We start from the raw sequence: 10826 nt of genomic DNA on the forward strand, positions 1-10826 counted from the left end.
CGTTCGCTTTGGCATTCATACGATTGATAGCCTTATTTATGTTTGAAGTATTTGCATTCGACCGTTCTCCGGGCAGAGGGCAAAACCAATTTCCGTATTGATTTCAACGTGGAAATCCTACAAAATTTCAATCGAGGTTCTCAGGCCTGCGGCATAAATATTCGGACGCGTGGAAGTTTTTGACGTTCAACTTATTGATTTTAAGATTTACGAATCACTTATGATTTTAAATCCTATTTTGAATAAAAATACTTATATGATTTTGAGTTTGAGTTGTATTTTTAGTGTATTTTGTTTATATAATTGTATATGTTTTGTATTCTTATGATATATATCGAAAAAAGTAGCTATTTTATTACAAGTGTGTATCAGTAACGTTCATTTCAATGTGTCAGTGTACTGGGTTTTTTTTGGCCATTGTTTAGTGAGTTTATATCGTCTGTATATCAACTTATGGGCAATTGGGTCAAGAGAACTTTTTGAGATGGTTCCTGTTGATAATTTAAAGATATTAAAATACCTTCTTCACCAGATGTATGGACTTAAACAATCTTCTTCAATAAACTCAAGGACAAGTTACCAAACTGTGGCCTTCCTTCCTTCAGATGATGGTAATTGATACGCCCTGCCCATTTATAATGAAGTGCCGCTCAGGATTCTTGTAAGACCCAAAAATTCTGAGCGGCACTACAACTGCGCTCTTCACCTTGAGACATAAAATGTTAAGTCTCATTTGCCTAGTAATTTCACTAGCTATACGGCGCCCTTCAGACGGAAACACAGTAAACCTCACATATTACTGCTTCTCGGCAGAAACCTATTTCTGCGCCATTGTGCTACCCATAATCTAGCCGGCATCCTGTGCATAGGAGCCTCTCACTTTTAAAATTTGGTCAAGAGCGAGTCGGAGTGAAGGCTCATTACCATCTTACAAGATATGTAGATTTTAAATACTTCTGTAAAAGAAATATTTTTTCATGGAGGCCATTTTAGAATTCAACAATTTGGGTTTTATTATCTTTTGTCATAGTGACAATATTAATATCCTCTGTCAATATTGTAGCTGTTTAACTATTGCGGTTTATAAGGAATAGCTTGCTGAGAGACGTGGTGGTCGGAAGAACATACGAATTTTAGAATAAGGGTTGAGTTACTCGTAGGGTAGTATATTACAGATATTTAAAATATAAAAATAGAATGAATGATGTTAATAATAATAATGGTACTATACTCGGAACAATATACAATCTTGCAATTAGTGTTGACAGATATTCCAAACACTATCAAATGCTTTGCTAAAATCTGGCGATATGCTACAAAATTACTAAAAGTACTAGTACACAATTTGTTATGTTTTTAAAGTGATAACCCTCACTTGTCGGATTAATACACAAATAAAATTTATAATACAAAATTTTACGACCGATGCTGGACTCGAACCCACGACCTCTCGCGATCCGTGCGAGTGCTCTTCCAACTGAGTTAACCGTACGAGTGATGTATCGTTCAACTCTCAGGTTGTGGCTTCATCTACACGATCTACTCTAGTTTTGTTTTCAAATTTTATTTGAGTACTAGTACACTTAATTAAGTCTACAAGAACGCTTATCAACTTTAAGCTAACATACATCTGCATGATCTTTTCAATAAACCTCACACGTACCCTAGGAGATTTCTTTGTGTTTCTTAATAGCCCCGGGTGGTCTCTTCGATGGTGGGAACGTTTGATTTGAATAAACAGTTGGTTAAACTAACCCTTGTATTCGGTTCGTTAAAATCCGGTCAAGCGCGTGTTGGACTAGGTTGCCATCGCTGCCTAACGTACAAGATATATCACTATGTACTTTTAAAATATGCTTTGGTAAAAGAAACATTTTTTATTTGCATAACGGATATTTTAGCCCAAATCGTTTCATATTATTTTTTGTTTTTATGGCGACAATATTAAGTACACGCTGTCAATTTTGAATGTGTAGCTTATACGGTTTTTGTGATACAGCCCGTTGACAGACGTATAGAAATCGGGAGCCATAGTAACAGGGTTCCCATTTGTTAACCTTCGGGTACAGAACCCTGTAGAGACTGTGACAGCTTAACAATCTTCTAAGGAACTTATAGCTCCCGGTCAATTGAATATTTCGAATAAAACTTTCCAAAACAAAGTTAAATCAATGACGAATTAATTGTAAAATCATTGAAATTGTCCACAATAAGAATTTACTCGGAAGAATAAATGGTCTCTGCGTTCTACTGCGAGAATAATCGCATTAACACATTTCTTTACCACAACACTTTTCCGTTTCCTTTTTTAATCATTATTTTTATAAATATTTATTGCTTTGAGTTTGAACGGTTTAAGATTAAAGTATAAAATTTGGTAAATTTTCATATTTTTAACCACATCTGAAAGTCCCCTTAGACGTTATCACAAATATAAATATTATTTATCACGCGTCTACATCTACGTGCCTAAGTTTTAATGTAAATTGCAAAATGACGTATTGTTTCGATGTAACGCAATCTCAATAAATCGAAAATGGAATTCAAAAATGTTTACCTTGTAGCTGGGTTCATATCCAATGTGCCTTATCACAGGTATCACGAAAGGCGGGAACTGTATTTCTAAGTACACGTGCGTTCCTAACAGCGACTTCGTAGCGACTGGCAGCAGGCAAAATACTCCGCGGTACGCCCTGCTCTAGCAAAGGGTGGAAAGCTTTGAGTGTTTGAGGAAAATGCGTTTGAATGACGCTTTCTACCGCGTTGCTAGAGTTATGTTTTCATAACGCCTTTCAAGGGTTTAGGACTCAAGAGTCAAGCAACGTCATATTTCTAAGTAGTTGTGCCTGTTAATTTATACAGTAAAATAAGCGACAACCATCACTAGATTATGCACTAGAAATAGTACAAGCTTATAGTGCCCCTACTGTAAAATAAACAAGTATTTGCCATGCAATGGTATTAAATTTTACAATAACCTAATAAATGTGTATCTGAATTATCAATAAATAAATTTAAATATTTTATTAAACGCAGACTTATGTCAAAGGCTTATTACAGTATTGAAGATTGCGTAAACGATATTACAATGTGGAATTGAATAGTATTATAGTTGTTATTTTTTATGGATTTTATGGTTCAGCCTTGCGTTGTTTTACTGAATTGTATTATTTTTAAAATATATAATATTATGTTTACACATTTGCGTAATTAGTGGTGATTAACGTTGACCAGCAATCTGTTAATTGTATATCAATAAAATATTTTTGACTTGGAATTTGTTAATTACAAGGGGTTCATAACAAAGATTTTTTTAGCGTAACAAGATTAAATATGGGGGAAATTTTCCAGATTGAGTTGGTAACTACTGTTATGGTTTTCGTAATTTATTGGGATTGAAAAATATCTACACTAATATCATACATATGAAAGTGTGCATGTTGGGATGTTTCATGCTCCATTACGCTAAAACGGCCGATTAAATCTCAGCGAAAATTAACACATAAAATAATATTAGGTTATTTAATTGTAATATCATAACCGACGAAAGCACCGGTAATAGTTATAAATAAAGTTAATTGATGTTATGCGGTATTCCGACTATAGTACGGAACCCGCGGTGGCTTATTATTTTTTCATGTAGGCATATTTTTTATTTATAATTTTCTACCTATAGTTTGTTTCAGTTGTTATAAAACAACAGTTAATAATGAAAACTTTTTCATCAAAATCCGCTAATTATCCTGGTCTAATATTTAATGCCCCATTGATATAGGCATGTACTTAATTCCGATCCTGTTAGACTTATCAGATGCAGAAACTATTTTTAGAAAGAGGCGGAGCGTACTGGTCCCCTGATTATAATGAATCATGGCCGCCCACATTCTCTTGCAACCAAAATACGTAAGACGTACTTACCATACATCAATATGATGAGGTTCATATCCAAGTTTGGGATGTGTCGTGAAGGTGAAATGGATCGGTGGCAGGAATCAGGTCAAACAGCTCTTTAGAACACCCCCCTGTGATCATTCTGGTAGAAGACAAACAACGAAACGTCATCTCTACAGAACTCTATCCCCCTTATTCATAATAGTCTGCTAACTTAAAGCATTGCTAATTCTCACTCTGTCTTCAATTATTCTGCTAATTCTCCCACTCCTTAGCGGCTGTTTAAAGTTGGCGGACCATTATGAATAAGGGGGTAAATTATCTTGCTGTTTACAGAGCACTAAATCCAGGACAATACAAGCAGCTCTGCATCGCACGCGGTCAAATCGTTCGAGCCGATACATGGATGCACCAGACCAGAGATTACAGCAATTCCTGCACTTTGTAGAGCGCTAGAATGTGGGCCAGCTTGAAGTATAGACTTGCTCTATTAATAACTCTCAGTTTCATTGAAGACAATTTGACTTTATCTTTTAAAAAATGGCGGAATTGACAATAGTTTGAGATTTACGGACAGCATGCATTGCTACGCAGATGCATGTGAGATAGCGCACAGCCTTGGGGAACTTCAGAGTTCACACGAGTAATACCCGTCGACTACGATCTGTATGGTGTGTAGTTGCATAAACTATCGGGTAGACAAAATATTATGCAAGTCATTAACGGCACTGAGATCATTGAAAGGGAAACAAACCCGGTCCCAAGTAAGATGTACAAAAGAAACGTAACTGATCAGAAATCTGCTGACTTGTAGTGCCTAACGTGGTGGGGTGAGGTTTTTGGAGGGTTTCTAAATGTAAGTCTTGTATCTTCTTGTGGTGTTTGACCTATAGTTATCCATAGTGATTATTGCATATTATAATCGATTTTTCATCACACCTCACCAGTCTGTGTAGGCAAAGTGTAGGTTAGTTTAATGCTGGGGCACACATTCTACAAGCTTTGACGATTTGATTCAAACGGATGAATATTGTGGATAGACATGCTAATTTAATAGCATGGGGCTAATTCCTACTAAACTACCAAAGTTTGATGCGAATCTACTTCTACCATCTAATTCATCGATTTTACATTATTTACTTTATTCCTCCTCTCCCTTGGGGTTCATTCTTCAAGTCGAAGTTTCGTCTGCGGAAGCGAATAAACAAAAAACGCAATCAATAGGGTATTACACCCATTTCTGAAAAGTGCCTCAACTGGATCGGTAAGATAAAAACAATTAATTTTAATTCAATCGATATTGCCACTTCTATTTTCTTTTAGTTTTTATTTGATAACTTGGTATGTCGGGTTTTTATTGTCTGTCATGATGTCAGTTCGTTATCTAAACATAAACGCGTACACATAATTATTATGTGTACGTGTACTATTAGTATTACTTGACCATTGACACAGTACACATATTATGTACATGGATGTTAAAAGCCCTTATTTATAAATTAAAAAACTATAAATGTTTACAACTAGAAATGTCTACAATTCCCTTACAAAGTCTATTTATTAAATTATTATAATATATTATCAAAAAAGGGTTGTGTGGTTTTATGAAATCACGGTAAAGTGAAACTTTCTTTCACATTGAACACTGACAAAAACAAACAAACTAGCGTGGAGCACTGGAAAAAATGAGTAATAGTCTATACACTACACGGTCAGCTGCTGCCAACTATAGGCGCCGCCCGACCGTCACGCGACATGCAACACACAGACGCAAAAGTTTGTGACGATGTAATAAAAGTTTCACTTTACAAATTAGAAAATGAAACGCTTTTTTTTTCAAACAGTCTCAATGGCCGACAGTTTAAAATGATTGCTCGGCTTACATAGCACGCGGCGCGGGTGTGGTTGTAAGTTGCAACGGCTATCATAGGGTGAATGAAATGCTGAAGAGAACTAACTTTTTCATTTAATAAGGCTTAATACTGAATATGTCTAAACAGCTTTTCAATTAGCACATTATATGACGTATATTATTAATAAACCACAAACCGCTAGAAATTTGTGTTTGCTATTTGTTGTTTACTTATTAGTCACCTCTAATTTCTTAATTTAATTAAGTCTTGGCAATAAAGATGTTGGAGATGGCGATGGACTTTTTTTTCATCAACTTATTTTTTAATATTATCAAGTACTATGTTTTGGTTCATCTATAAGAACTAGGAATTTAATTTTCCTTGTGTGTATGGTAACAATAATATAATTATACAAAAATCAAATTCAATCATTAATAACAAAAACTAACTCATAATCACATTCAACTTGATATTTTCGCCGCAAGGAGCCAATATATAGCCAAAGCGATTTTTGTTATTTTTGAGAACTTATATTATACACCTTACGTACCGTAACGTGCTCTACGTAATATGGTATAATATATTATTATAAATATATATAGTAATATATAGTAAATATATATAAATATATATATAATAAATATATATAAATATATAGTTTAAATGTGTATTAAATGTTCCGCTTCTATTGAGCAGAGTAATAATTTAATAACCACCGCTTCTATTGAGCAGAGTATTAATTTAACAACCACTGCTTCTATTACAATCTAAGACAATAGGGGACTCCTCTAGCAGTGTAAAAACAAGTAATTTAACATGTACCAGAATAAGTTATAATTGTAAAATTGCAAACCTGATGCACCAAAACATGCAAGGATTATTAGGTAAAGAACTTGAACTGGAGTTATTTATGGATCATAAAGATATACATATTTTATGTTTAACAGAGCACTGGCTCAGAAAATATGAGCTCATCTTTAACTTCAGTGGTCATCAGGTGGCAAGTGCGTTTTGCAGAGAAAAGGCTACACGTGGCGATTCTCTTATACTTGTAAGTAAATTATTTAAATTCAAAGAACGTGACGATATTATAGGCCTCTTTGTTGAACGTACCATTGAAATAGCCTGTGCAGAGCTCGAGCACGCCATTGTTGTTAGTATATACAGACTCCCAGATGCGGTATATGAATTATTTGAAAATATATTGGAGGTTTTATTAAAATTATCTGAGTCTAAGAAGTATATCATGATATGTGGTTAATTTAATATTAATTTATTAGAAAAATCCACGACCAGTATTAGATTCAGATCTTTATTCAAATCATATGATTTAACCAATGTTTTCTTAGAGCCTACTAGAGTAACTGGCACCTCCAAAAGCTGTATTGATAATATATTTACCAATTATAAACCCATTTCTCAGGCAATAATTAACAAACTGAGTTCAGACTACTTTGGTCAGTTAGCCTCTTTTAATATTGAGGTCAATAAATGTACTAAAATTAAAAAGTTTACGCTTGTTCCTGTGAATAATAGGCGAATGGAGAAATATAGAGGCAATGTGTCAGTTAAACTCTCAAATTTGGATTTATTCAAATATAATATTAATCCCATTGAAACGTATGATATGTTATTTAAAATAATTAAAACAGAGTTTGCTTCTATATTTACTTCTGAGACAGTCAAATCAGGTGGTCTCCTGTCATTTAATGATTGGGCAACAGTTGGCATTCATAGGAGCAGACAAAGGCTATATGAACTATATATGTTCTCGAGTATGTTAAAAAATACTCTAAATTATTTAAAAGTGTTTGTTCTATTAAAAATGCACCAAATAAAATAAAGATGACTTGGAATGTTATTAACTGGGAATCTGGAAGATTGAAAGACCGCAACATTGAATATAATCTATCAATAAACAATACAATAATTCAATCTCAGCAGGAAGTTGCTACTGCTTTTGAGATTTTTTTTTCTGAGATTCTAGTTTCTATCACAAACACTCTTGTCTCCTCCACCAGTGTGGCTGAGTCACTTCTTCTGGAAAATGTTATAGGATTCAATAAAGTTTCAATTTTAGTTTCGTTATCCCTGGAGAAATAATTAAATCTTTTAAATCTTTAGACATGAAAAAAACTGCTGATATATGGGGCATTTCTGTTAAAATAATAAGTTCAATAATTGATGTCATAGCACCATATCTTGCAATAGTCTTTAATAATTGTATTAATCATGGCGTGTTTCCTGACCTTCTGAAACATAGTAAAATTACACCAATATTAAAATCGGGATGCTCTTCTGACCCGAATAACTATCATCCTGTGTTGGTTTTGCCGACCCTTTGTAAAATTTTTGAAAAAATTATTTTAAGCCAAATGCTTACTTACTTTAACTCTCATAAGTTACTTCATTTGAAACAATTTGGCTTTACTAGGGGACGTTTATCAACGGATGCAGGTGTTGAGCTTATCAAGAATATTTTTGATGCCTGGGAGGAATCACAGAATGCACTTGGCATCTTCTGTGATTTATCTAAGGCTTTTGATTGTGTTCAACATTCAACACTGGTCAGGAAGCTATGTCACTATGGCATAAATGGAACTGCGCTCGATCTTCTGATTTCATATCTAAACAATAGAATTCAGAAGGTCGAGGTGAATGGCAGGAGATCTCCTGGGACTGCTCTCAGTATGGGGGTACCACAAGGGTCTATTCTCGGACCGTTCCTCTTTCTTATCTATATAAATGATCTTCCTAATCTTATAGAGAAACACATAAGGTTATATAAGTACATAAAGGTTACATACATAAATTAAGTAACTCAAAGGTTACATAAGTATTGTTTGCAGACGGCACTTCACTGATTTTCAAAGTGAAAAGAAACCAAGCTATGTAAGACGAAGTGAACGATATTCTATCTGACATCGTGTACTGGCTTAGCGCTAATAACTTGTTGTTAAATAGCAAGAAAACAAAATATATAAAATTTATCGTACCAAATGTAAAAAATGTTGATGCAAGTGTTTTGTTAAACGAAGAGGTGATAAAATCGGTGGAATCTGCTCAATTTCTTGGCATTACTCTGGATTCCAAATTGCAATGGGGCCCCCATATTTAAGGGTTGGCGAACAGACTTAGTTCTGCAGCATACGCGGTTAAAAAGATTAGATAATTTACTGACATAGATACGGCGCGACTTGTATACTTTAATTACTTCCATAGTATTATATCCTATGGTATATTGCTATGGGGCAGCGCTGCCAACATTAATACAATATTTGTGCTGCAGAAGAGGGCTATTCGAGCTATTTATAACCTAGGCCCTAAGGAATCATTGAGAGCAAAATACAAAGAAATTAACATCTTGACTGTTGCTTCTCAATATATTCTTGATAATGTAATGTATGTTCATAGGCACATGAGAATGAATTTGCCAGAAACTGTTATAACCATAATGTTAACACCAGGAACAGACATAAGCTTATAATGCCTTCAACTCGACTTAGTGGAGTTAGCAAATCTTTTGTGGGGCGATGTATATGCTTTTACAACAGGATCCCAGAAAATGTTCAAAGCAAAAGTATTACGTTATTCAAAAGAATTGTTAAAAAACGTTTGTTTGGTAAAGGTTACTATAACATAAACGACTTTCTTAATGATACCACAGATTGGGAATGGAGTGACCGCCCTCAGGCTATTAAATAATACGTTTAATTGTACAATGTTACTTTATTACTTTGTAAATGTTACTTTAATATTAAAACATATTTTTGATAAAAAAAAGCCCGCTGAGTTTGTTGCGCCCATTATTCTCAGGCCTGAGGCATTCATTTTGGAATAGTTTTTTGACTTTCAATGAGTGATTTCACATCCTATTTTGAATAAAAATATTTTAATTTGAATTTAAAAAAGTGCAAGAGGTTAGAGTAGGTGCCATAACAATCAGAGATTGATTTTTTTACAATGCGATTCAAATGAGAATGGAACACAAATCTATTAGATACCTACTCTGACGAGACCGACTTCGCGCCATATTGTGAGGTCATATCTGTCAATTATGTCTATAAATGTTAGATAGTATATTTAGATAATTTACTACTGTATAAATTATTCATTTAAATTTGTTTTAAACACTAAATTATTATTGATTTCCATATTTTTTTTTTGCAATCCGTACTTTGTTAGTGACTGAATTAATTGACAGGACCCTTTTCTGTACGGATAGTAATTTTTAATAGGGATATCGGTATTCCTATTCTAATTTAAAACGCAATGTACATTGAATTAACAAAAAAAAATAATAAATTTGATCGAAACATATAGAACAGTTGATGGATAATCATTGAAATAACAAAATAAATTATTATTGTTAATTTAATTATATACGTTAATCTACAATTTATTTTTATTTTAATTAAAAAATGAAATAAAATTCGTACAAAAAATGATTGAACAATAAAGAACAATCGCACAATTGAGTCACTTAGCCAAATAAATTAAATACTTAGATACTATTATTTACAACTATTTAAAAAAGAAGAAAAAATTGTTGACCGAATATTATTGATCAAAATATTACCTATAACGAATAATTGACAAAACGGAAAGAGTTAATAAATAATTATTTCTCTTCCGTAAATTCAGGCTGCTGATTTTAATTGGTGCATTTGCGCTTTTTAAACGACTTCAAAAAAGGAGGGGGTTCACAATTCGACGGTATTTTTTTATATTTACGATTTCGATGATTCTTTTTTTGTTACAAAGCTGGTGTTTCCGGTGGTCCACATCTGACAATGGCATCCATGAGAAAACCATAAAAGTTTTAAATTTATATTAAGTATGTAATTTATATTAAATAAACGAATAACTCAATATCACGCCAACCGATTTTGATGATTCTTTCTGGTAAATCTATTTCATACATTGTCTTAGAAACAAAGACAATGAACAACCGCACTCTGGGGTCGTGAACGCTCCTAATACCTACATGATCAGATTTGGTACGGCCGAACCATAGGACGCGGTCCGGTAGCGGACCATATTGGATGGTATGGCACATTGTCCATCTTAAAAATTATTATT

The 10826-nt window shown here is 33.6% G+C and overlaps 1 protein-coding gene across 2 annotated transcripts in view; it reads right to left on the reverse strand.

Annotated features, from left to right (window-relative positions):
• The window catches only part of LOC126967147 (aminopeptidase N-like), a 46178-nt gene extending 43488 nt beyond the window's left edge, over positions 1–2690 (reverse strand). For both annotated transcript variants that reach the window (XM_050811593.1, XM_050811594.1), the window contains exon 1: positions 2558–2690. The gene's annotated coding sequence lies outside the window, so the exon portion shown is untranslated. The remainder of the gene's footprint in view (positions 1–2557) is intronic.
• Between the last annotated feature and the right edge of the window lie 8136 nt (positions 2691–10826).

Source organism: Leptidea sinapis, chromosome 12, assembly GCF_905404315.1.
Source record: "Leptidea sinapis chromosome 12, ilLepSina1.1, whole genome shotgun sequence".
NCBI lineage: Eukaryota > Metazoa > Arthropoda > Insecta > Lepidoptera > Pieridae > Leptidea > Leptidea sinapis.